We start from the raw sequence: 22101 nt of genomic DNA on the forward strand, positions 1-22101 counted from the left end.
TGCTTTTCGGTAGATCAATTTTTATAAAATTGCTGATAGTAAAACCCTGCTGTCAACAAATAATTTACCTGTTTTACTTTGATCGATGTGACATGGCAGTTCACTTTGAGACTCACTAACCTAACTAAGTAATATCCAGCTATCATCTAGCATTCGACATTCGACGTTCTCCAATAGCTATGATCATCGAGTGCTCAATTATTTCACAGGACATGTAACACCTCTTACAATTCTACTCCCACAATAACACCGTGCCCCTCGACCAGCACATGAACCATAATGTGTCGCTGATGATTGCCGCTAGCCGTAGGAGTCAATCTCTAGACCAGCGGTACTCAACCTTTTTTTCATAGATGCCACAAACACATGTTAGTCATGGTGCTGGAAGCCACAAGGAAAAAAAAGATAAATGAATAAGGGTGATGTTCAAGACACGACCGCACTGTTAACATAAAACTACGAAATTATTGCCGGCGAGAACAAACATTGAAGAAATTTAATTTAAAAAAACTCTTCGATGCAAATATTTGATAGCAATGACAAGAACCGACAAATGAATGCGAAGCTATTTGAGTAGATTGTCAATTTAATTCTAAGCATCAACAAGTACTGTTGATTGCTCGCTGCCTAGAGCACTGAAACTGGAAAACTGAACTTCTTGAATAACTAAGTAGTTTTTCAGTATCTCCTAGCAAAATTACATCTCCGACGCAAAACGAAACATCTCAGCAGACGCCGAACGGTAACAGAAAATTCAAACCGAACCTATTATATGGTGGCTGCGGGGCGAAAGCAATACCATCGAAACAAAATTTCAACTTTAATTTTTCACCGATGAACACAACTATCAACGTTGAATACCTTACGTCACTTTCAACCCGAAAACAATGATATCACGAAGGTTGAATGATCCATTGAAAAAATCACAAATCAGTCATTCACGATTTATCAGTCATCTAAGCTGCAAGGTTTTCCAAATAGTAATTCTCAAGGCCAGGATGTTTAGTTTGGCATTTCAAATTGATATTTTTCAATGCTAAAGGCGAATAAACTAAGAAAGCTTAAAACCTCTACAATTCAAATCAACATCATTACACCAATAGATCCAATCGCACTCCAGAATTCACAGAAGCTTACTTCAGGCAAACATAAATATTAAAAAGATTTTTAGAATGCACAGGAAATTCTTAAATAACTCTTTTGTCGAAAGTTTCAGTGGCCCTGAAAAGGACCGATGGGTTCGTGTTGTTTTGTACACGCAGCTGAAAATGGCTGATTCATGATTCATTCTTGTTCTCGCGAGAACAGTACACACACTCAGCAAAATATACGTGACGCATTTTTCCCGCACTACAAACAGTGCGGTTCTAGGCGATTGTATATTTGTCCCACACTACCGTTATCTATTTGATACCGAATAACGCATAAAAATCAACAATTCGTGCAATTTCCAGGGTATGAAAACCGACGACGCACCTCCCATTTAATTATCTCTTCTGCCTTGATTCCGCTGTACACTATGCTTTCAAGCAGGTACTTATATTTAAAGAATTTTGTGATTTCAATAGTTTGCTACGAAATGTTTGAGATATTGAAAAAATGTTTGAGTCAATTAGTAAACAGCATTACTCATACACGTTTTATCTTTTGAATGAAGTGATTGACATACCACTTTGTACAGCTGACAAAGAGATGTTAACGCTCGGAACTTTGCACCCCAAATTCTAATCTTAAACCCCAGTACAGATTCAAATATGAGGTGATGCAAAATACAAAGGTACTCTTCACCAGACGGCATGCAAATCGCGCCGAACAAAATTGCGCCTTACAGTGCCATATCTATCATTCATTCTTCCTTAGTATCGAGCAAAACTATTGTGTGTGACATCAGCATTGAGAAAGGCTGCTTTCTTATTAGCAGTGATATTTGAATATTGTACCTCCCTCATACATACTTGGCCGCAAGAACATGATAGTAAAATGTGTATTCTTCCAATTTTCCTTAATTTAAGTACGACGCCATGGCGGACCTGGAAACACATAAATCCTTCCTGACTGACGAAAGAACGCGGCATCTGCAACAAGTGCGCAAAAGCCATTTCTACTTCTATTCATCGCAACATAGACGCGGAAACAGGACGCGGAAGGAAGAATTCCAAGATCCGACGCCATCTCCTGAGATAGTAACACTATTATTAAAAGCGAGCCAAAAAGTTTTTCGCTTTCTCGACAGAATGTAACTGAATTCTGTGTGTATGAATTCATGACTCCGCTCTAGAAAAATGAGACTTTCCACACAGCAGTAGAATACTCAATTTTTACACAAAAAAGCAATTGCCTGCCGACTGTGAGTATGTAGAAGTGCCGGAATACAATAAGACTAATATCGAAGCAATTAAATGTATTCTACGTACAATAGATTGGGAACACATGCTAAGTAATGAAGGAAATGTCAACCAATCCGTACAAAATTTTCACGAATTTCTGAATAACATAATGTCAGAATTCGTTCCGAAGAAAAGAAGATGTAGAACTCGCGAAGACGAATATCCTCAGTGGTTAATCCACAAATAAAGAATTTAAAAAACCAAAAACAGAAAGCACACAAATAGTATAAACTAACAAAATCGAAACAAAATTTATTTAGTTATCACCTTATTTGTCAAAAACTGAATTCGGCCATGAATATCGCATATGAAGAATATAATCGGAAGGCCGAATCTAAAGTCAAATCCTGTCCGAAGAACTTTTTCAATTACGTGAAGTCTGAACTAATGAAGCAATAATACTCCATCGCGTATGCATCTCGACGAGAATGTGGGTAATACCCCTAGAGAAATATGTAGTCTTCTCGGCAATTTTTCGCAGGAAGTTTATACCACATTCTCCGAGAAAACCGTGACCGAAAGTACCTTTCATTTCTACCGGAATTTTCCAACGACATATCTGTGAACAATATCGCACATCAGGAAATATATAAAGCATTATAAAGTCTGAACCCATCGAAAGGCCCAGGTCCGGACGGAATTGCACCCGTAATCCTCAAGAACCTACTCATATATGCTGACGACATGAAGCTTTTACGGAAATTGTAAATGACAGCGACTTCGAAGCATTCCAGAATGAAATAAATGTATTCTACACGTGGTGTAAAAAAGCCTCTTACAACTAAATGCAAAAAAAAAAATGTAATTCAATGACATTCAGCAGAAAACAACAAACACCGAATATTGTAATATCCCTAGGAAACGAAACTGTAAAAAAAAAATTTGAATAGTCAGAGATCTAGGCGTCATTCTTGACTCTAGGCTCACTTTTATTGAACACTACAACTCAAAAATAAAAAAAGCAAATAGAGTGCTAAACTTCATAAAACACTTTTCACATAATTCCCAGGACTTATATACAATAAAAACATTATACACCACATATGTAAGACCTATTTTGGAATACTGCAGCATTGTATGGAATCCTTATATTGTCGCAAACGAAGAACGCATAGAGTCTGTTCAAAAACAATTTCTTTTGTATGCACTTCGTAAATCGAACTGGACATCATTCCCTCTTCCCTCAATGCTCATCAACATACAAACACTTAACGAACGTAGAGAGCTTACAATGCTTTTTTTGTAAACGATCTTATTTCACAACGCGTACAGTCAGCGGAATTGGTATCTGGCCTAAACTCTTATGTGCCAGGACGTCAATTAAGAACAAGTAGCTTATTCCAAGTAAAAGCATCTAGAACAAATTATGCAAGCAACGCTCCTGTAAATCCCATGATGCTTTTGTACAATCGTCATTGAGACAAAATTGACATCACAATGAATTAAAAACATGTGCCGTGGAAATAAAACATAATTCATCTTAAATCTGGACGCATTAAAACGGGTCTATCTCGGAGCTATGTGAACGAAATAAAAATGTTATGTACTCAAAATGTAGGTCTTTTATTGCACTTTAAAGGAAAAATAACAAAAAAATTATTCCGATGTGGTTTTGATGAAATCTCGAACTTTTCGGCGAATACCACTCATCATAGTTTGGACCCCCTATTCGCTGACCTCAGCGGCCTTTTTGTTCCACCATCTCTTCATCTCTGTTGTATCCCGAGTCGTCCTACCATTCTTCTTCATCTTCTGCTTGACAATTGCGCAATATTTTTCGATAGGGCAGAATTGAGGGCAGTTGGGTGGGTTGATGTCCTTTTCGACAAAATCCACCCCGTTGTCTCGATACCACTGTAGTACCTCTTTGCTGTAGTGGCAGCTTGCCAAATCTGGCCAAAACTTTACTGGTCCTTTGTGAGATCTAATGTACGGAAGAATACGTTTTCTCAGGCACTCCTCCTTGTACATTTTGGAGTCCATGGTCTTGTTTGTTACAAAAACCGGGGTTTTTCGTCCGCAGCTGCAAATACCTTGCCAGATCAAACACTTTCTTGCAAACTTATCGGCAAAAACGAATTTGAACTTGCCGGGGACATCATCCCGACCAGTGGCTTTATAAAATTTTTGGCCTGGAAGCTGCCCAAAATCCATCTTCACGTACGTTTCGTCATCCATGAGGATACATCCGTCGTACTTCGTTAGAACCTTATTGTATAACTTCCGGGCACGTCCTTTGGCTACTACATTCTGCTTCAATGTCCGGTTTGGTTGCTTACTGGCCCGATAAGATCGTATTCCTTCGCGCAGACGAATCCTTCTGACGGTGCACCGGTCGGCATTGAATTTCTTGGCGATGTCATAGTCCGACTGCCCTGGGTTTGCCTTGATCGTTCTCAACACCATCAAATGCAGTTTCCGATCCTTAGTTCCACTATGACGCTTGGTATGAACCTGCCGATCGATAGTATGCAACTCACGGAAACGTTTGAGAACGCTACACACGGTCGATTTGGCCATTTTCAATGATTTCGCGATTTTTTTAACCTGACCACGTCGGGTTTTTGACGTGGGTGTCCGAAATTAATTTTCGTTTCGCGGCTTCCATCACGTGTAACTTTTTTGAAACAAAACGAATCGTAATGAAATTTTCAGCACTGATAGAGGAAACATTCCAAAACAAAGTGCTGTCAAAACATTCTAGATCCGACCACTAGGAGCGCTGTGGTATAATATACAGTGCGTCCAGATTTAAGATGAACTATACTTTAACAATAAGTATAGAAGAAAACATTGTAATAACATTACATACATTTGTTATGACAATGTTTTCTTCTATACTGTCTACATTTGATTGACGAAATAAATAAATGAATAAATAAATAATTTATGGGTTAGGGAATCGTGATGTATGAATCACCGAAAAAAATAACAAATTCCCGATTCGATTGGAATGCAAACCATCAAATTTAATTAACAGCTAAAATATTAACGGTAAAATCATTCCAAATGATCTGATAAATCTCCCTAGCTACGAGGATCGATGCAAGCTAATAGGACTCGACTCGTTAGTTTCACGAAGAAACGTTGCCAAGGCCCGATTTACTTCGGATCTCATTAGTTCGAATATCGACTGTCCTGAGGTCCTCCAGTTAATCAATTTCAATGTTAACCGTTTGAACACGGGGGAGCGCGATAGCGCTCTTCTTGTTCTATGTTATTATTTTTTATTTAGCACCTCTTAACGTAGTATTTCGTCTTTCGGGGACATTTTTTAAAGAGGACTTCACGCGCTTTGTGCAGCAAACCATAATTTTGAATGAAATTGTTTAAATATTTTTCATTATTATAAAAAAATAATGTATGTATAGATATGGGAGTTTATATTAGTAAACTTTATAAACCTCACTTTTTATGTGTTTTTTTTCCTATTAATACAACTTTTGTGACCTAATCAGATATCTAAGCTCTTTAGTATTTTTTTAAATATACCCAAACTCATCCGCATTTTTGGCATATGCTAACAAAATTTGCTCTGCACTCAAACAGTTAATCGTCGTAATTTGCGTTCTCGTAATTTTCTGTACCTTTCCTCAACACGAACAAATTACGGATACCACGAACCTGTAACTAGCATGTGCCGTGTGTTTAACCGTTGTAGCTCCTATTTTGACTGTCATCTCTCTCGTTCGTCACTCAAAAAATTATATGTTGTTGCTCTCACATAATGTGAAATTTCTAATATAATAGTTTAAGCAAGCTTTGTAGAAATAGATTAAGATAATAGTAATTAAGTATCTAACATTAGGGCAAATGTTGCCTGCTGTATTTGTGAAATAAATAGACTAAAATATTCACTAATGTCAACAGGATTAGCCGTAATGATCGGATTAAATGTATTTAATAGATATTTAATCTACTAATACCAGTTAATCAGACAACCAACTAATGTGTAGATGTGTAATGTGTAATGTGTTGAACTTCGTTATTCTCATTTCATGTTTTCTAAATGATTCCTTATGGTTTCATGAATGGGTCTCGGGCCAGGCGGGCCAACCGAAAGCGTCTAGTGGGCCGCAGGTTGAGTATAGCTGCTCTAAACGCTATCTCGCCACATGGTTTCGAGGTCTATGGCATCAGACCAGTTGACAGCAGAATCATTTTTCGGTCTTTTACTATACTTTTTACTGGTCTAGACTGAAACATCTGATTCGTTCACTCGCCTCTACATCCATTCACAGATTTGATTGCATTTGAATGGTTTCGGGTGACTCCTTTGATAACAGTATTAATTGCGTTAATTGGCCAATAAGAGATGTAACAAGACCAGTACTTGCGTGCAGAAGTCAGATTTGAAGCGATACAAACAAAGAAGCCAGCAAAGAACAAATACACGAGTCTCATCGATCGTTTGCGGCCCTCCTAGGCATGACGAAAACAAACGACTTAAAATTTAGCAAGCAAAGGATCAACGAGCCACGGGCTGTTCGTTGTTTTGGGCAGCGGAAATAAACACTTCCCAATGGAAAATTACAGTGATCACACATAGCGTTACTAAGAAACAACCAAGCAAACCTTGAATTTTAAACGCCGATTAACAGTTAGACGTTCATTTTGAGCGCAGGTTTACGGCAGAAGACACAATACAAGTTTCGGGTTAGCACTTTGTCTTCACACGGCTTGGAGGCGAATAAATATTTTTAGTAGCTTCGTGTTAAGTGATTGTCTTGTGTAACAGTTGAATTGTTCTGGCTGGGTTTAAAATTTCACACTGTAATTTTAATTTGGAAATCATTCTGCTCATCCTTATGTTGATGCATTGCTATTTGTTCTGATCAGCCACACACGAAACCAAGCCTAGGAAAAAGAACCCAGCGCTGCTCTGCTCCGACCTGTAGCTGATTCCTTTACAACAAGAGACCAACTGCCTATTTCAAGGCCACACGTTTGGGGAGCTTCGTTTCCTTCGCGTTCACAGTGTGATCAAGATCAGTTAAATGCTCGAAGCTTTATTCTCGTTGCAAATTGAACCCAATCACGGCGCGGATGTCTACCAGCTTCATCGCTGCACTTATCCCTAGCTCAGTATAATGCATCGGCTGGCATGGTGTTTTGCTCGATCAATTTAGGGCCCGGAGAATTACTTGCGATTTCTAGATTGTGTTGCCTCATGACGATGTCTTGCTGTTTTAAATGTAAAGATGCAAATAAGCATCGATAAAGTGGGTTCGAAACAAAAAAAACTCATATGTTTGCGTGCTACTCATTAATTACGTGATATCTCATTTGAACATGATATATTCCCTCTCGTTTCTAATCGAAACGTATTGCGATACGTTAACTATCGGCTATTTCCTGGTGATTTCATGAGATCAAGTAATATCAGAGAAAATCTCGGACGTTTTACATTTTTAAAAGATATTGAATTGAGTATTTTTTTCATTTATATTTTATTTACTTCAACTTTCTGCTTTAATGGTTGAGAGCTACATCGATTCTATAATATTTACTTGGAGAACACACATTCGAATTCCATTTACCCGAATGTAACATAAACCCGAGTGCAACGTTTTTTCACCCAATCGAACCTTCAAGAATGAAAGAATTATATTAGAAGTATTTTTCTAGGCTTCGCGAGTTTTCTTATCAATACCCGAAATAGATAAACGAGTCGTTCGATGTACTATACTGCCCATGTTTGCATAGGAGACGTAATCCACAACACCATTAGTGTTGGGAAAATGCATTTTTGTTGTGAATTTCCAATGAAATAATCTGTCCAGTTAAAGAATATTATGGACAAAAAGAGAGCCTAGGAGTTTTTGTGGATTAAAACATATTATTTCCATTTGCAAAACGCTTGCGTCTATTTATGCGGACAATCAATCGTTTCAATGAACATTTGTTCGCATAGCTAGACGTAAGCATTTACCTTTCCGATAATAGGCAAAACGTCTCATTCGATAGTTTCAGTTGTTGTCGGATAAAATCAAATAGGTTTGGAAGAAATTCCAATGGACCAACCATCACATGAAGAAATTGAAGATATTGACAAAAAATAACTGAAAGATCTTTTAAAGCCTTTGTTCAATTTCATTGACCAAAAATCACAAAAGCTTTTTATAATTGAAAAAGTTTTGGCTCTAATACCGATAAAAAAACATGACTATTGAATTAATTTTCCAGAGTCTCAAATAGATTAAGATTTTAAGATTAGTTGTATTAGATTAGCAAATAAAGAATAAAAACTGAAATAAGTTTTTTAAAAAATATCCATGTGTTTTATTGAAGTTTTATTAAACGTCTAAATCGTAAATCATCGGTTTGATACCATTTAGACTGAAGAAATATTGTTTATATTGATAACGCATGATAAAATGAGCTGTTCATATTTGTAACTTATTATAAAAATAAGTAAATTAAACTGACTGGTTATTTAAAGTCTGATTTTTCACTTACACTAACGATATGAGTAAATGTTGAGTACGTTGAATTAATCGATGTCGAATTTGATGAGTAATAATGCTGAGAACCAATATTATATATATTTTACTACTGATTTGATTGTTTCATTATCTACTTGAAAAATCAAATGCAAAAATTTAAATAGTTACAATATAAAAAACGAAATTACTTCTCTACGTTCATCACAGTGCAGTGAACAGAGAATAGTAATTATATGCGCAGTGTTTCAATGGTTCCTTATATTCATTTATTTGGAAACGCTAAGTGATAAGACACTATCATGAAAGGCATGTTTAGTTTATACAAAGAATGTGATTCAAATGTAACTTCAGCTTGTAGCACATAATACTGGTAATTGTTGATTTTCGAAAGATGTATCACAGCTGTGTGGAACTACGTCTGTTATGCGGACAAACAGTGATTTTTCGGAAACGTTTTTTTCAAATTTGCTCAAATTTTTACGAACAAAAAATGTTTTTTTGCATGTTGAGCATACGTATTACATTGTGTAGAATGCGTAACAGCGAAAAGGTCGATTTTGTTCATTTTGTCGTTTACGTCTTCTATACAAACATGGGCAGTATACTGCTGTATAGCAGGAATCAAACAGTGTCCCCCGAGTGTTCCCCGTCGAAACCATCTGCAGTCCACCTAGCGATCGAGATTGGAGTCCCCCATTTGCACGAAGAAATCCCTGCAATTGGTCGAAAAACTAATTTGAAGTTTGGCGCTATAAGGGGTTTCCATTAAGCATTCAAAAAAATTTCGATGTGACATTCCTGCGGTACTCGTGATTTTCCAAATTTGATAAATGTGGTTTGTAGCTTGCGAGATGCTTAACCTAATGCCATCAATAACTAGAAATTTTAAATTTTGCGACTTGGTCCCTTCTGTCTTAACATCGACCAATTCACCCGTTGAAGAAATCCCGCCCCATTAATGCCCAACCCCATCATTCTCATTCTGGCGAATGTTAGAGGAGATGGGGGTAATACGGACATGTTCAGAAGAACTTCAATTATAACTTTGGAAACTCATGTTTCCCAAAACTTAAATGCAGTTTCTTGCAATCCAATATACTGTTTTTCTGCCTAATTAGCCACATGTTTTACAAAAAAGTGGTTTTCAATGTTTTTTACTAAAATTAAAACAGACCAAAAAGTAGAATATAACACACGATAGGTGCGATATTGATTCCGAGTTTTCGATGGTAGAATTCTCTCATGCTCTCCTTTCATGTAACAATTCTGCTCCGGGATCGGATAGAATTAAGTTCAACTTCCTGAAAAACCTCCCTGTTGTGGCGAAATATCGCTTGTTGAATTTATTTAATCGGTTTCTGAAGCATAATATTGTTCCAGATGATTGGACACAAGTACGAGTTGTAGCTATTCAAAACCCTAAAAGCCCGCGTTCGACTCCAACTCGTACCGCCCAATAGCAATGCTGTCTTGTATACGGAAATTGTTGGAGAAAATGATCTTGTTTCGCATTGCCCGATGGGTTGAAACGAATGGCTTACTCTCAGATACACAATATGGGCCCGATGTTTAGGATTGTCGAAATGGACCCTCCTTTCATCGCCAGTAAATATTCGATGCAAAAAAAATCCCTTTCTTCTATGCCGTTGGAGCAGTTGTTCGCACGTGAAAAAACGGTGTTCCACGTCTCGTGGCTTCAATTCATACGGCATCCGCGGTCCTATCTTCCGGATCATTCCCACTGCCTTCAAACGATCGGATATGGTTTGCTGAGCTACCCCAAATGTATCTGCAAGTCTTTGTTGCGTTCGTGACGAATCTTGATCGAGTAAAGCCTCCAATTCTTCATCTTTAAACTTTTTTGGGGGTCCGGAACGTTCTTCGTGTTCCAAGTAAAAATTATCACTTTTAAACCGTTCAGTTGGAGCATGGTCACCATAAACTTGCACCGAAATGCGATGACTTTCTGCAGCTTTTTTCTTTATATTGAAGTAATGAAGTAACACTCTCCGCAAAAACACTCTCGTTGGTACGAAATTCGACATATTCGAAGTGGCAAAAAACAAAGTTCTTTACGCTTCAACTTTTTGACATATACTGAAAGAGACGTGCAAAGACAGTAGCTTTCCAACGAATGGCTGGAAATTTGATTCACTGCAATAACAATCAAGTTACGCCATCTGCTGTACAACCGAAGAAAATTACTGGTACACCTAATATTAAAAAGATTTGTTTTTATTATCTCGTGAATGGCTGCATTAAGAAGGAGATTATTAATGAGCTTTTTTGTTTTAAATCACATTAAGATTCATAATTCATGGTTTAAAATGATTGTTGGTATGTTCGTATATTCAAAGCTTCGAAAATTCATAAAAAATTCATGTTCCACAAGTTTGTCAAAATAGTTTTACCATCTTAGACTTATTTTGACTTTTCTACATGACTTCTATTTTATATGAAAAAAATTTTAAAAATACGTATTTTAGATATTGCAAATTAAAGTTTTTATTGTAAAAAAAGAAGAGTACTAATTTCTTTTCTCAGTGTATATATTTTTTGGATATCAATACTCTATAACTCTTTCTAAGACACTTTTTCGGTACGACTCATAACTTTTGAGATATAAATTATCAAAAATTTCTCTTACTAAAATCAATACGCACTCTTCAAAAATTTCACTTGAGTCAAAAAATTCCCAATTGATGTGGAAACTCATGTTTTCTCCAACTCAAACTTTCATTCGAATCAAAAATACTCGTGTTTTGTCATTTGTTGATTTCATTTGGAATTGCTCAATATATAAAATCGTATTTTTTCAAATAAACTATTGAACTATTGTAAAATGTCAAGCATTATCTGAACGCGCTCAACATTCTGATTGGTCCAATTTGTGCTCTTCAAAATGTACTGACCAAAAACGAGCGAGTAGCAGCGATAGCAAAATTTAAATATATCAACACCATTGCGAAAAAAAAATGTAGCTATTCATCGTGCATGTTCTATCCACAAGAAAATAGAAAATATAATATTGCGTCAGCGTCAGTTAACCTCCAGTTTCTATTGAGCTAACGTGTTGAACGAACGTGCAAAGTTGTTTGCTTCAGAATCCATTCGCAGAATATGCATAAAGTATGCGTAGTGCAAATTTTGCACTGCGCGCTGAAAGAAAGCAGAGGAGAAACGTTAACCAGGCATGTAGAAAACTAATTTCATTTTCCGAATTTTATTTTAGTCTTATTTCAGTTAGCGAGCAGCCAAAAGTCCACATACAGAGGTTCTGTCCTGTGCGAAGTATGCAATTCTGATGTATGATTGAATCATACGTTGATTTAATGGATTCTAGAATGGCACTAACGTTCCCAGAGGAACTAGAGCCATCTCTCATTTCTTGTGTTATTTATTAGCACTTAGTTGATTTGTTTTGCCAAATAACACGCTTTGAATGTATTCTCAGTGGCAAGTTTCAAACTACATGTGATCACAGTGCAAGTCGGAGCACATTTCTTTGTCTCTTCCCATTAGTGGGAATGCATTCTGATTATTCTTCGTACAATTTCGTTAATTCTGATGAATCACAAAATGCAACAGCGCAGAATGATTCAACAAAGCTGGCGCAACTTGAACTCAATCTAAATGAAATGCGAATACTTTACACCCCGGTCCTAAACAAGTAGTCTGCCATTTCGAAAGTGGCTCGAAACGATCGTGATTCATAAAACCTGTTATCCCTACAAATACTTCACAGGTGGGAGTTCCTGTAATTGATCGGAACTTATTTCACTCCCTTATATGAATGATCACAGATGGATTAAGCAAGGTGGGAAATCATTGTCGAAAAATGGCAACAATAACCATTTGTTTTTTCTTCTGTCAGAATTTGTTGCTCGCACAAGTTGATAACAGCTTTTCTAAGGTCACGGTATCATTCACCCTTTATTCTATCTTCGGCTTGGAAGGCGCTCGCATACACACCGGACACCGGACGAAAGCAGCCAAGGACTTGTGGACGCCTGCAGTTGCGGATTTCTCTTCCTCGTCGTTCTCGTTCTCGTTTCATCTCGGTCGGTCGATTAAATGTTTCAAGTTTTCCCACCTGGTCCCCTGGCTCGTAATAAGCTTAGAAGATCACGCGATCACTACGCGAATAGAAGCGATGTAATGAACATGTTTGACAACTTGTTGGAGATGCAGAACGTATCTTCCTCATTGACCTTTCCCAGCCCGTCATGTTTGTAACGGGTTTGCAACGGGTTGCCGTCATCGCTTATGGTGATACTTTACACGTATGTTTTCGTCGGAAGTCGGTAAATTCGGTAGTATTGGAACAGATGACAAGGGACTGTTATTATCTCATTACTTCTAGATGATAAATGTTGTATCATCTTTCATATTTATTTATTTATTAATTGTCGTCAATCAAAATTGTAGACCAATACATTCCTAATACTACCAAAAACTAATTATTTAAAACTAAAAAAACTAAAGAGAGCTGACTGGATAATTTATCCGATTAATTCAAAAGATGATTTTAACAAGTTACATAATCATTTATTTATTTATTTATTTATTGATTTATTTATTTATTTATTTATTTATTTATTTATTTATTTATTTATTTATTTATTTATTTATTTCGTCAAACCAGCGTAGACTAAATATGCTGCCCAAATATTACAGTGAAATTTAACTATATCTTATTCTATTCAAATAGTCTTTGAGCATTGACCTTGACATGGTTACATCAATTATTTCACTGTGTTCGTTACAGAGGCTCATCATACGATTAATAGGACTATATTTGGCATAATTCGTTCTTCGGTAATCTATGTAGAAAATGCTAGGGTTTTTCAGGTGTCTAATCGGTGCGTAAAATTTAGGTTTCCTAATATTTCTTCTGAATCCACCCGTTGTGATATGATGTCAATAATCAATAGAATCACGGCAGAGCTCCGACGTTCTTTTAAGCTTTTCATATTGATTAGCATGCGTCGTGCCTCATATGGAGAGATATTATGGTATGAAGACCAGCCTAGTTTACGAAGTGCAAATAATAAAAATTGTTTTTGTACAGATTCAATTCTGTCTTCGTGTGAAGTTATGTAGGGGGACCATACAATACTACAGTATTCGAGAATTGATCTGACGTATGTAATATACAATGTTTTTATTGTGTACAGATTGTGGTAATGGTAACTAAAGCGTTTTATGAAGCTCAACATATTATTCGCTCTATGGATGATTGTATTATAATGATCAACGAATGTTAGTTTTGAATCTAAGACCACGCCTAAGTCTCTTACTCGTTGACATCTACTGATGGGTTGATTTCCCAGCTTAACACCATTGTTCAATGGTATTCTTCTTCTTGTAAAAGTCATCAAAGTGCATTTCCTAACATTGAGCTGTAATAAACTCTTTGTGCACCAATTATAAACTATGTTAACTTCATTGTGGAATGTTTGAGAGTCTTCTTCATTCTTCATTTCCATATACGGCTTCATATCATCTGCCTTAACACTGTTAAGAAAAACGCAAACGTCATTAAAAAATAAAATGAACAAAAGTGGCCACAAAACGGGCCTTGAGGAACTCCGGATGTAACAAATATTGGTTTTGAAATTTTCCCATCAACTGTCACCTAGCCAACTCGCGGCAAGGTTGAATAATTTTATAATCATAACGTCCATAAAAGTTATGACACAGCTTCCTTGATGGTGGGCACTATTAAAATGTCGTATTGCAGTCATGTATGGTTTTCAAATATTTTGTGGGTTTGGAGCTCAAGCTTTACATTGATTGTACAACCTTACGATTGGCTTTCGCAGCAAGTAATGGTAACTCGGAAAGTTATTTTTTATATCTCAAAAGCAAGATTAAATTGAGAGAAGTGCAATGTCGGAAGGTTTCAACTCTGTGTTCATCTATTCGTATGTTTGCTAAATCAGATTTTTTTTTGTAGATCTGTAGACTAAATTGAGAATATGAATTTGTGAACTTTTTATAGAAAACCAAATCCAAAATATGAATGATGAATACGATCCGATTTCCTGAATTTTGAATGTGAAATCTGTGTATGCAACCCGGAAAAATCACATTTTTCAATGGTGAACTCTTTATAAAAATATGAAAACCGACAGATTTTCAAAAAGAACTGAAAACTAAAAATAGAAAAGAAAATTATGGACGCAAAATGACTTCGTTCTTTTTCTCGTGCCTTCAACAACAAGGACTCACTGAGCCAACGGGATCCCGCGAAAATGTTCACCTGTTCTCACCATCTTCAATACATTGAAAAGAGTTCGAATAAACTACCGAAAGAAGACAAAATTTAAACTTTATTAGAATGTTTCGGTGAGCCTAAAAAGGTAAATCATTATTCCTTGACTTTATAGAAGCAGTTCTACAAGCAGAGATTCTTCCGTCACAAATATTCTCCTTTCGTTATCCCTTTCGTTGTTTCTATTCTCGCTGATGCATAAGTTGCCCGTTATTGACAGCACGGTTAGAGAGGTACACAAATGTATAGAACAGATGTATGGGAAAATAGGAATGCTTCTAATTTTCAGGAATGTATCCTTATCTTTGGCAACCCATACAAACAACAAAAACGGCAATAGTTGCAAGTATCAGGTGTCGTGCCTCATGTTGTTTTATGTCGCCCCAGTGGTATCGTATCTATAGCCATCTTCCGTGCCGCAGCACTCAACCAGCACCAAACAAGCGTTACACAGAGAACGCACACGGTAACACACAGGTGCTTCGAAAAAAATGAAACATCGCGAGAATGACCATTTCTCGAATTCTTGGCAAAACTGTTAACAAAGTTAGGAGATTGTTGCATCGGAACGGACCGATACGCATACCCGCAAATACAAACGACAACTAAAAGAAACGAAGGTTCATACGTACAGGATATGAACAAATCAAAAATTTCACGAAAAAAAATACGCAAATCCAAACATTGGTGGCTTGAAGCAATTAATACACACACATACATAATCATTTTGCACTCTTCTCAAAATAAGATCTTTTGATAGAATCACTGGCCTCGAAGAGACGATTGCTTGGCGAGGTGCAGTTGCAGTTGTATTGCGTAGAAGTCATGCTTGGTACCCTTAATGAAAGTCCTGCGTCAAAAATATTCCGGAAAATGTTTTGTTTTGGACGACGAATGTTACTTCCCACTTTCGAAGACGCACATTCCCGGAAACGATCGATACTATTCCATAGATAGTTCCACTCAGTGACGTAGCGTGAACGGATGACACCCGGGACGAGTAGTTCATCAGTTCTTATCAAAAGCGTATTGTCTTCCTAAGTTCAAAGAGTGGTCTACAAATTTACTACAAGCTTACTTAACAAAACTTGAAGTTCTCCATTTGAACTCGACATGGTTGAAGCGTTGTTGAACCGTCACTCTCCATTTGATAACGGATGTCTTCACTGATATCAGCAACCTTTTTCCCATCCAAAACGAAAAAAACCAAGAATGATTCTTCAACATGAACATTCCCATAGTGAAATTCCTCATTTAAGGGAGTAATACACAATGAACATCATAAAAAATAGGTGATTTCCGCGATTTTTTGAAGTAGAACTACGTCTTTCAGGAAGGGTGCCAAATCAGAAAACAGGTCACGTTTTTATGAAATAAAGTTAACGTTAATAACTATTTTCACTGTGAACGAATTCTCATGATTTGCATACCAATCGAATCTGAAATTCTCTAAGATTTGTTTGATATGCTATACATTATAATTCGCTAATCTCTAAACGGTTTAAATTCATAAAAACATAATCCGCTTTGCAAATACATGCAAGTCGGGGGTATTTTTTGGTGTTGAGTGCTTTTGTACTTGCTTGTCGTTGTGCAAACCGGAATATGTTCCCCTAAAACGTACTTTTAAACTGAGAAGCCTGGGATAATCGTCATTTCAGATACTAGAAGTAAATGAACTTTCGCGATTCGAGAACTACGTAAACATGAAATGTGCAATATTTTCAGAGCGAAATATAAAATACAATGATCGTTTGACAACTCTTCCGTTCATATATTTTGGTAGTCCTAGGCACAGTTTTATTCAGAGTTTTATTAGGTATATTTTTCTTAACAAACAAACAAAAATTTGTCAATTGGACTGACCCCTGAATAGCCGCAATCGGAAAGCTTGTAAACTGGTGGGAGTTCTACAAGTTTTTACTGTGGACCGATTTCAACCAATGATTTTTTACGTAATCTTGGATATATTTCGTGTTATCGTAGGTGGGATTTTTTTCATAATATTGATTTTTGACAAAATGTGGAAATTTGTGAAAAAGTTGCGTGTTTACCTCAAAAATCGAGATTTCTCCAAAATTTTATGTTTCAAAATATCAAAAAAAATCCTTCATACGATGACAGGAAATTTAGTGGAGTATCTGGAAAAAACTATTTCATAAAAATTGGATGGACCGTTCCGGAGGTAGAACCCCCACCAGTTTGCAGAACTTAGTTTTGAAAAAAAAACGCTTTTAAAATGTTGGATCCGCGTTCCTTAAGCAGAGATTTAGGTCCACTAATTGGCTTGTAACTTTGGAACGGAGCATCCGACAAACCTGGGACAAAACTTTTTTAATTTTTTTTTCATGTTTCCATAATGTACTACATAAATCACTGAGCAAAGGTGAATAAACTTTCAAGTGTGAAGCCTCTATGAAATGAACAAAGAAGAATCACTAATGGGTGACGTTCATTCAAAATTTTTAAATTTTTTTTTCGAAACAATATAATTTTTATGGTCGTGGGTGTCACCCTCAAAGGGGTGGACCGCCCCCTCCGTCCTCCGTACAGTACGGCGCTGGTTCCACTGCATCTTCAAACATAACATATAGTTTCGACCTGAAAGTGATGCTGTACGTTGCAAGGTATTTCTAAGCTTGAGAGGTATTTCAAGACGTGTACTTGAACGAATGTTTGAAGAAAAATTTGTTCCCGTTTCAACAAAAACATCATGCAGATGGAAAATACGTGTTTTGGTCAGATAAAGCGTCATCGCATTACGCCAAAAACACAACCGTTCCTGGATACTCATTGGATCCCATTTGTATCCAAGAAACTCGCGAGAACAATATACAAGCTGGCGATGCACTGATCATGCATCGCAAGCGTTATTCTTCCTGTTAGTGTTATAGCTATAACAGCTATCGTAGTGGCATTTTTTCAGATGTTTCATACGGTTGTATGTTAGTACAGTGTCCGCTCGCATGTGGCAGTGTTTGTTCTCTGCTTATGTATTCCCAGCGATCGATTTACGGGGGAGTTACTCACAGTGGTACTCGCAGTTGCTCTTTATTGACGGTACGGGTAGATATGCAAACAAATGAGTAGAACGAATGTATAGGTCAATGGGAATGCTTGCAATTTTCATCAATTTTCACAATCTACAGGTTCAGAGAATATAATTATACAACACATTAACCCAGTCTTAGAGTATTTTCGATTTGATTTGCATGTGAATCTTCAAAAACCGTTCGCAGCAAGAATAATTATTAACGTTAAAGGATGGGGTGTGATAACTACTGATCAAGCCCGGTCACTTGATACCCATATTGATGAGGTTTGTTTTGAGAAAATTTTTAATCCGCCATTTTGTGGTGACGGCCATTTTGGATTTGCATTCCTCATGTATAACTGTGTTCTACTAATCCAGTCCTTTCATTTGATACCCATATTGATGGGATTTTGAGAGAATATGTAATCCACCATTTTGTGGTAGCGTCCATTTTGGATTAACATTTTTCATGAATAACTGTGTTCTACTGATGAAGCCCTTTCATTTGATATCCATATTGAGAGGGGTTTGGAAAATCCCATATTGATGCGGTTTTGAGAAAATATATAATCCGCCATTTTGTAGCGGCCGATTTCTAAGATCATGAAATACAAAGTTTTATAATGACTGCAGAGATAAAGGTGTGTTCCAAATTTCAGATCAATCGGTCAACAGGAAGGGGGTCAAATTTCTATTAATGTGGTAAAGCGCTTCAGACAAGCATATTACAAGGTTGTTCCCATTCACCCGAATACCATCCACTCGAAACACGTTTACCCGAAGCACATTTACCCGATTGACATTCACCCGAATGTAACAAATACCCGAATGTAGCATATACCCGAATGCATATTTACCCGAATGCAAGAAATATCCGAATGGACATTCACCCGAACGCAACATTTACCCGAATGGAATGGTTACCTGAATGCAGAAGGAAAAATTTCGACAAATCAGATTATGAGTTTTATCGAATCTCCTGTTACGAAGTCACGAACTAAAATGATAAATTGTATCGATTAAATTCGAAAAAAAATGTTGAAGACTTCACTGTGTCATTTTTATAAATTAGTGTTGGCATAATTGACATGCCATCTTCTTTCCTTTCCGTATTGCTCTTCAAAGCCAAGAGGTCATTCAGAAATGAGCATGGGTTATGGAATATTCCGAAAATGAAGCAGGTAACTTTAACATAAAAAAATTAAATGAAAATGTGGAAAGAATAGATAAGAAAAAAAAATGATTATTAGGTATTTACCATCGCAGCGCAGTTTTTATCATGGACTTATTATTTCGTGATGAAATTTATTCTGATGTTAATGTAATGGGGCGAATTTCCCATTTAACGAGGATAAGGAATCAAGGCAGCATCAAGCCGCCGAGGTGACGCAATTCGAGTCGGCCGCCGACCCACCGTCGGAAGCGGCGGCTTCTCGCAATCAAACCTGTGTTCCACCGATTGCCCGGTTTGTTTGAATCATATAGACGATCCTTTAGTCAGGTCCGACCGAGCGTTAGCGAGCGTCAGATGGCATACGTTTACCTGGGGCATTACGTTTTCCCGGTTAACTATGCATGTCGTGTATTTTGATTCCAGTTTCCAGATTCCAGATAAATTTTATTGCGAAAAAATAAATTCATAATCAAAATTGCACTTCAGTGCCATAATACGTATGTACCAAAATTGTCAGCTTTTTTTTTTGAGTAAACGGGCTACGTCATCCATATGAATGGATAAACTTATAATACGTTATAAAGCTGCATTCTTCCACTTTTCATTATTTTGAAAAGGAACTTATTCAACGCCACTATTTCTCAAATTGCGCTACTCACGAAAAATACTTTTTGAATGGAAATGAACACACGAGACAAATATGATCTTCATAAAACACTGATCAGAAGTAAATATACACATACTTCCTAATAATAATATTATTCGAATATATCCTTCTTTCGGGTAAGTGTCGCATTCGGGTAGATGTTACATTCGGGTAAATGTCACATTCTGGTGACTGCTACATTCGGGTAATTGTTGCATTCAGGTAAGTGTCGGTTCGGGTAGATGTTACATTCGGGTAGCTGTCGCATTCGGGTATTTGTTACATTCGGATGAGTGGAATTCGGGTGAATGTCTTTCGGGCAACTATCTTTCGGGTGAGTGGATTTCGGGTAAATGTGACACAATCATATTACAAACATGCAAATTACAGGGCAAGCTATATAAAACCGTTCAAAAACGTGACATGTTTTCTGATTTGGCACCCTTATTGAAAAACGTAGTTAGTCCTACGTCAAAATGAGTCTTAGCATTTGCAATCTTAACCTATAGCAGAAAAAAAATCACCAAAACGAAACGTGGAACTTTTGGTTTTTTCCCTACAAGGCCCAACTTTACATCATGCTAAAGTTGTATTAGGAATTTTTGCCAGCGTCTCTCCAACCACATCGATAAGATTCCACACTTCCTAGAACTCGAAGCTAGGATTTGGCTAGTATGCGGTCCTCAAAAATTCACTAGTAAGGCTCCCACATTGTTAGTAGATAATAGGTGTACCTAAAAGGGCACGAGAAGGACGAAAGCTAAGCAAATGATGGCGATTCTATTAATTTTAACAACGCATTCGATTGTTTGTTCCGCTCTCCAAACGAACAACGATTGAATTTTTAAAACTGTGATGTCATGAGGATTGCCGCGGGTGATTGCATAACAACTGGCTATATCAACAACCAAGTGTTGCGTAAAATTAGAAAAATCCATTTAACCTTGAATTTTCAATAACTGTGCCAATCCTGTGCTTGGCATGTGAGTCATGTGTGTCTGTCTGGTCGTATAAGCCAGCCCTCACACTTGCGCTTGTCACGGTAGAGTTCTTTCGCTTGACGTGCATAAACAAAAACAACAACACACGGGACGAAGTTGAGTAAATCGAGAACGGTCGAACAAACACGCTCCGTGAGTAATCGTTGAAGTCATTTGTCACTAGGAATTTCGGAACGCAAAACGTGATAAGAATGTGCAAATAGAAGAAAAATGTATCGGCACATTGATGTACAGCTGTTAGTAACGAGGTTGGCTGAAAAATTTTGCAAGTTTTTAGGGAAACAAAACAAAGCATCATTCTTACACGTAGACAAACATTTATTTAGTTATGGGTTGTTTTGTAAACAATTTTAGTCATTTTTTCAAGCTCCTATCTTCCCAAATTTTTTTTTTTTTTTGGTTTCTCGTCGAACAGTTTTAAGGTGCAAGGTTTATGCCATCTATGAGATATGAGGTCAGGCATTGTCCTGGTGGAACATAACACCTATCATATGTCACGTTTGTCCTGGATCGTTGCCTTTAATTCAACCAGTTTCAATCTGTAATCGTTGGAACTTTTCGAAGCTTATTATACAGAGTTCTCTTCCAAACCCACCAGACACAAAACATGATTTTTGTCAATTGAAGACCGACGCCCGGGACAATAACGCACGATGGCAAAATATGAAAATTTCCTCAGCTGCTTTGCTGCAATTCCGTTATTGCTATAATATTCATGTATATGAGTCCCAAATTTGGGCGCAATGTCATGAAATCTGATTTTTTCATGACTTTTCAAAGGCTGGCGTACTCATGTTTTTTGACAATTTTTTGAAAGACAGTACTCGCCTTGAAGCTTCAATGATAGCTTGGATTTTTCGGCGTCAAGGGAAAATTTGTACAAAAAGCTATACAAAACAAATCTCCCCAAATTAATGAAAAAAGGGATTTTTTGAAGAACACCAGCTTAAAAGTTTTGTTGCCGCAGTTTTCCACGATTGTGACTACATCTAAAATTTAGGTAAAAACATGAGCTTTACAATGAACACTGTCCGCTGTAGCGCAAAATGTTGTTTTAGTGAGAAAAGCGATAGCATTTTTTACTATATTTCTTTGATATTGAAACTTTATCTAGGATTTGATTGAATCAAAACCAT

General features: G+C 36.9%; 1 protein-coding gene across 2 annotated transcripts in view; it reads right to left on the reverse strand.

Annotated features, from left to right (window-relative positions):
• LOC129763408 (probable serine/threonine-protein kinase DDB_G0282963) overlaps nucleotides 1–22101 on the reverse strand; it is a 480711-nt gene that overhangs the window by 356562 nt on the left and 102048 nt on the right. The window lies entirely within an intron of this gene.

This window comes from Toxorhynchites rutilus, chromosome 1 (genome assembly GCF_029784135.1).
Source record: "Toxorhynchites rutilus septentrionalis strain SRP chromosome 1, ASM2978413v1, whole genome shotgun sequence".
Lineage (NCBI taxonomy): Eukaryota > Metazoa > Arthropoda > Insecta > Diptera > Culicidae > Toxorhynchites > Toxorhynchites rutilus.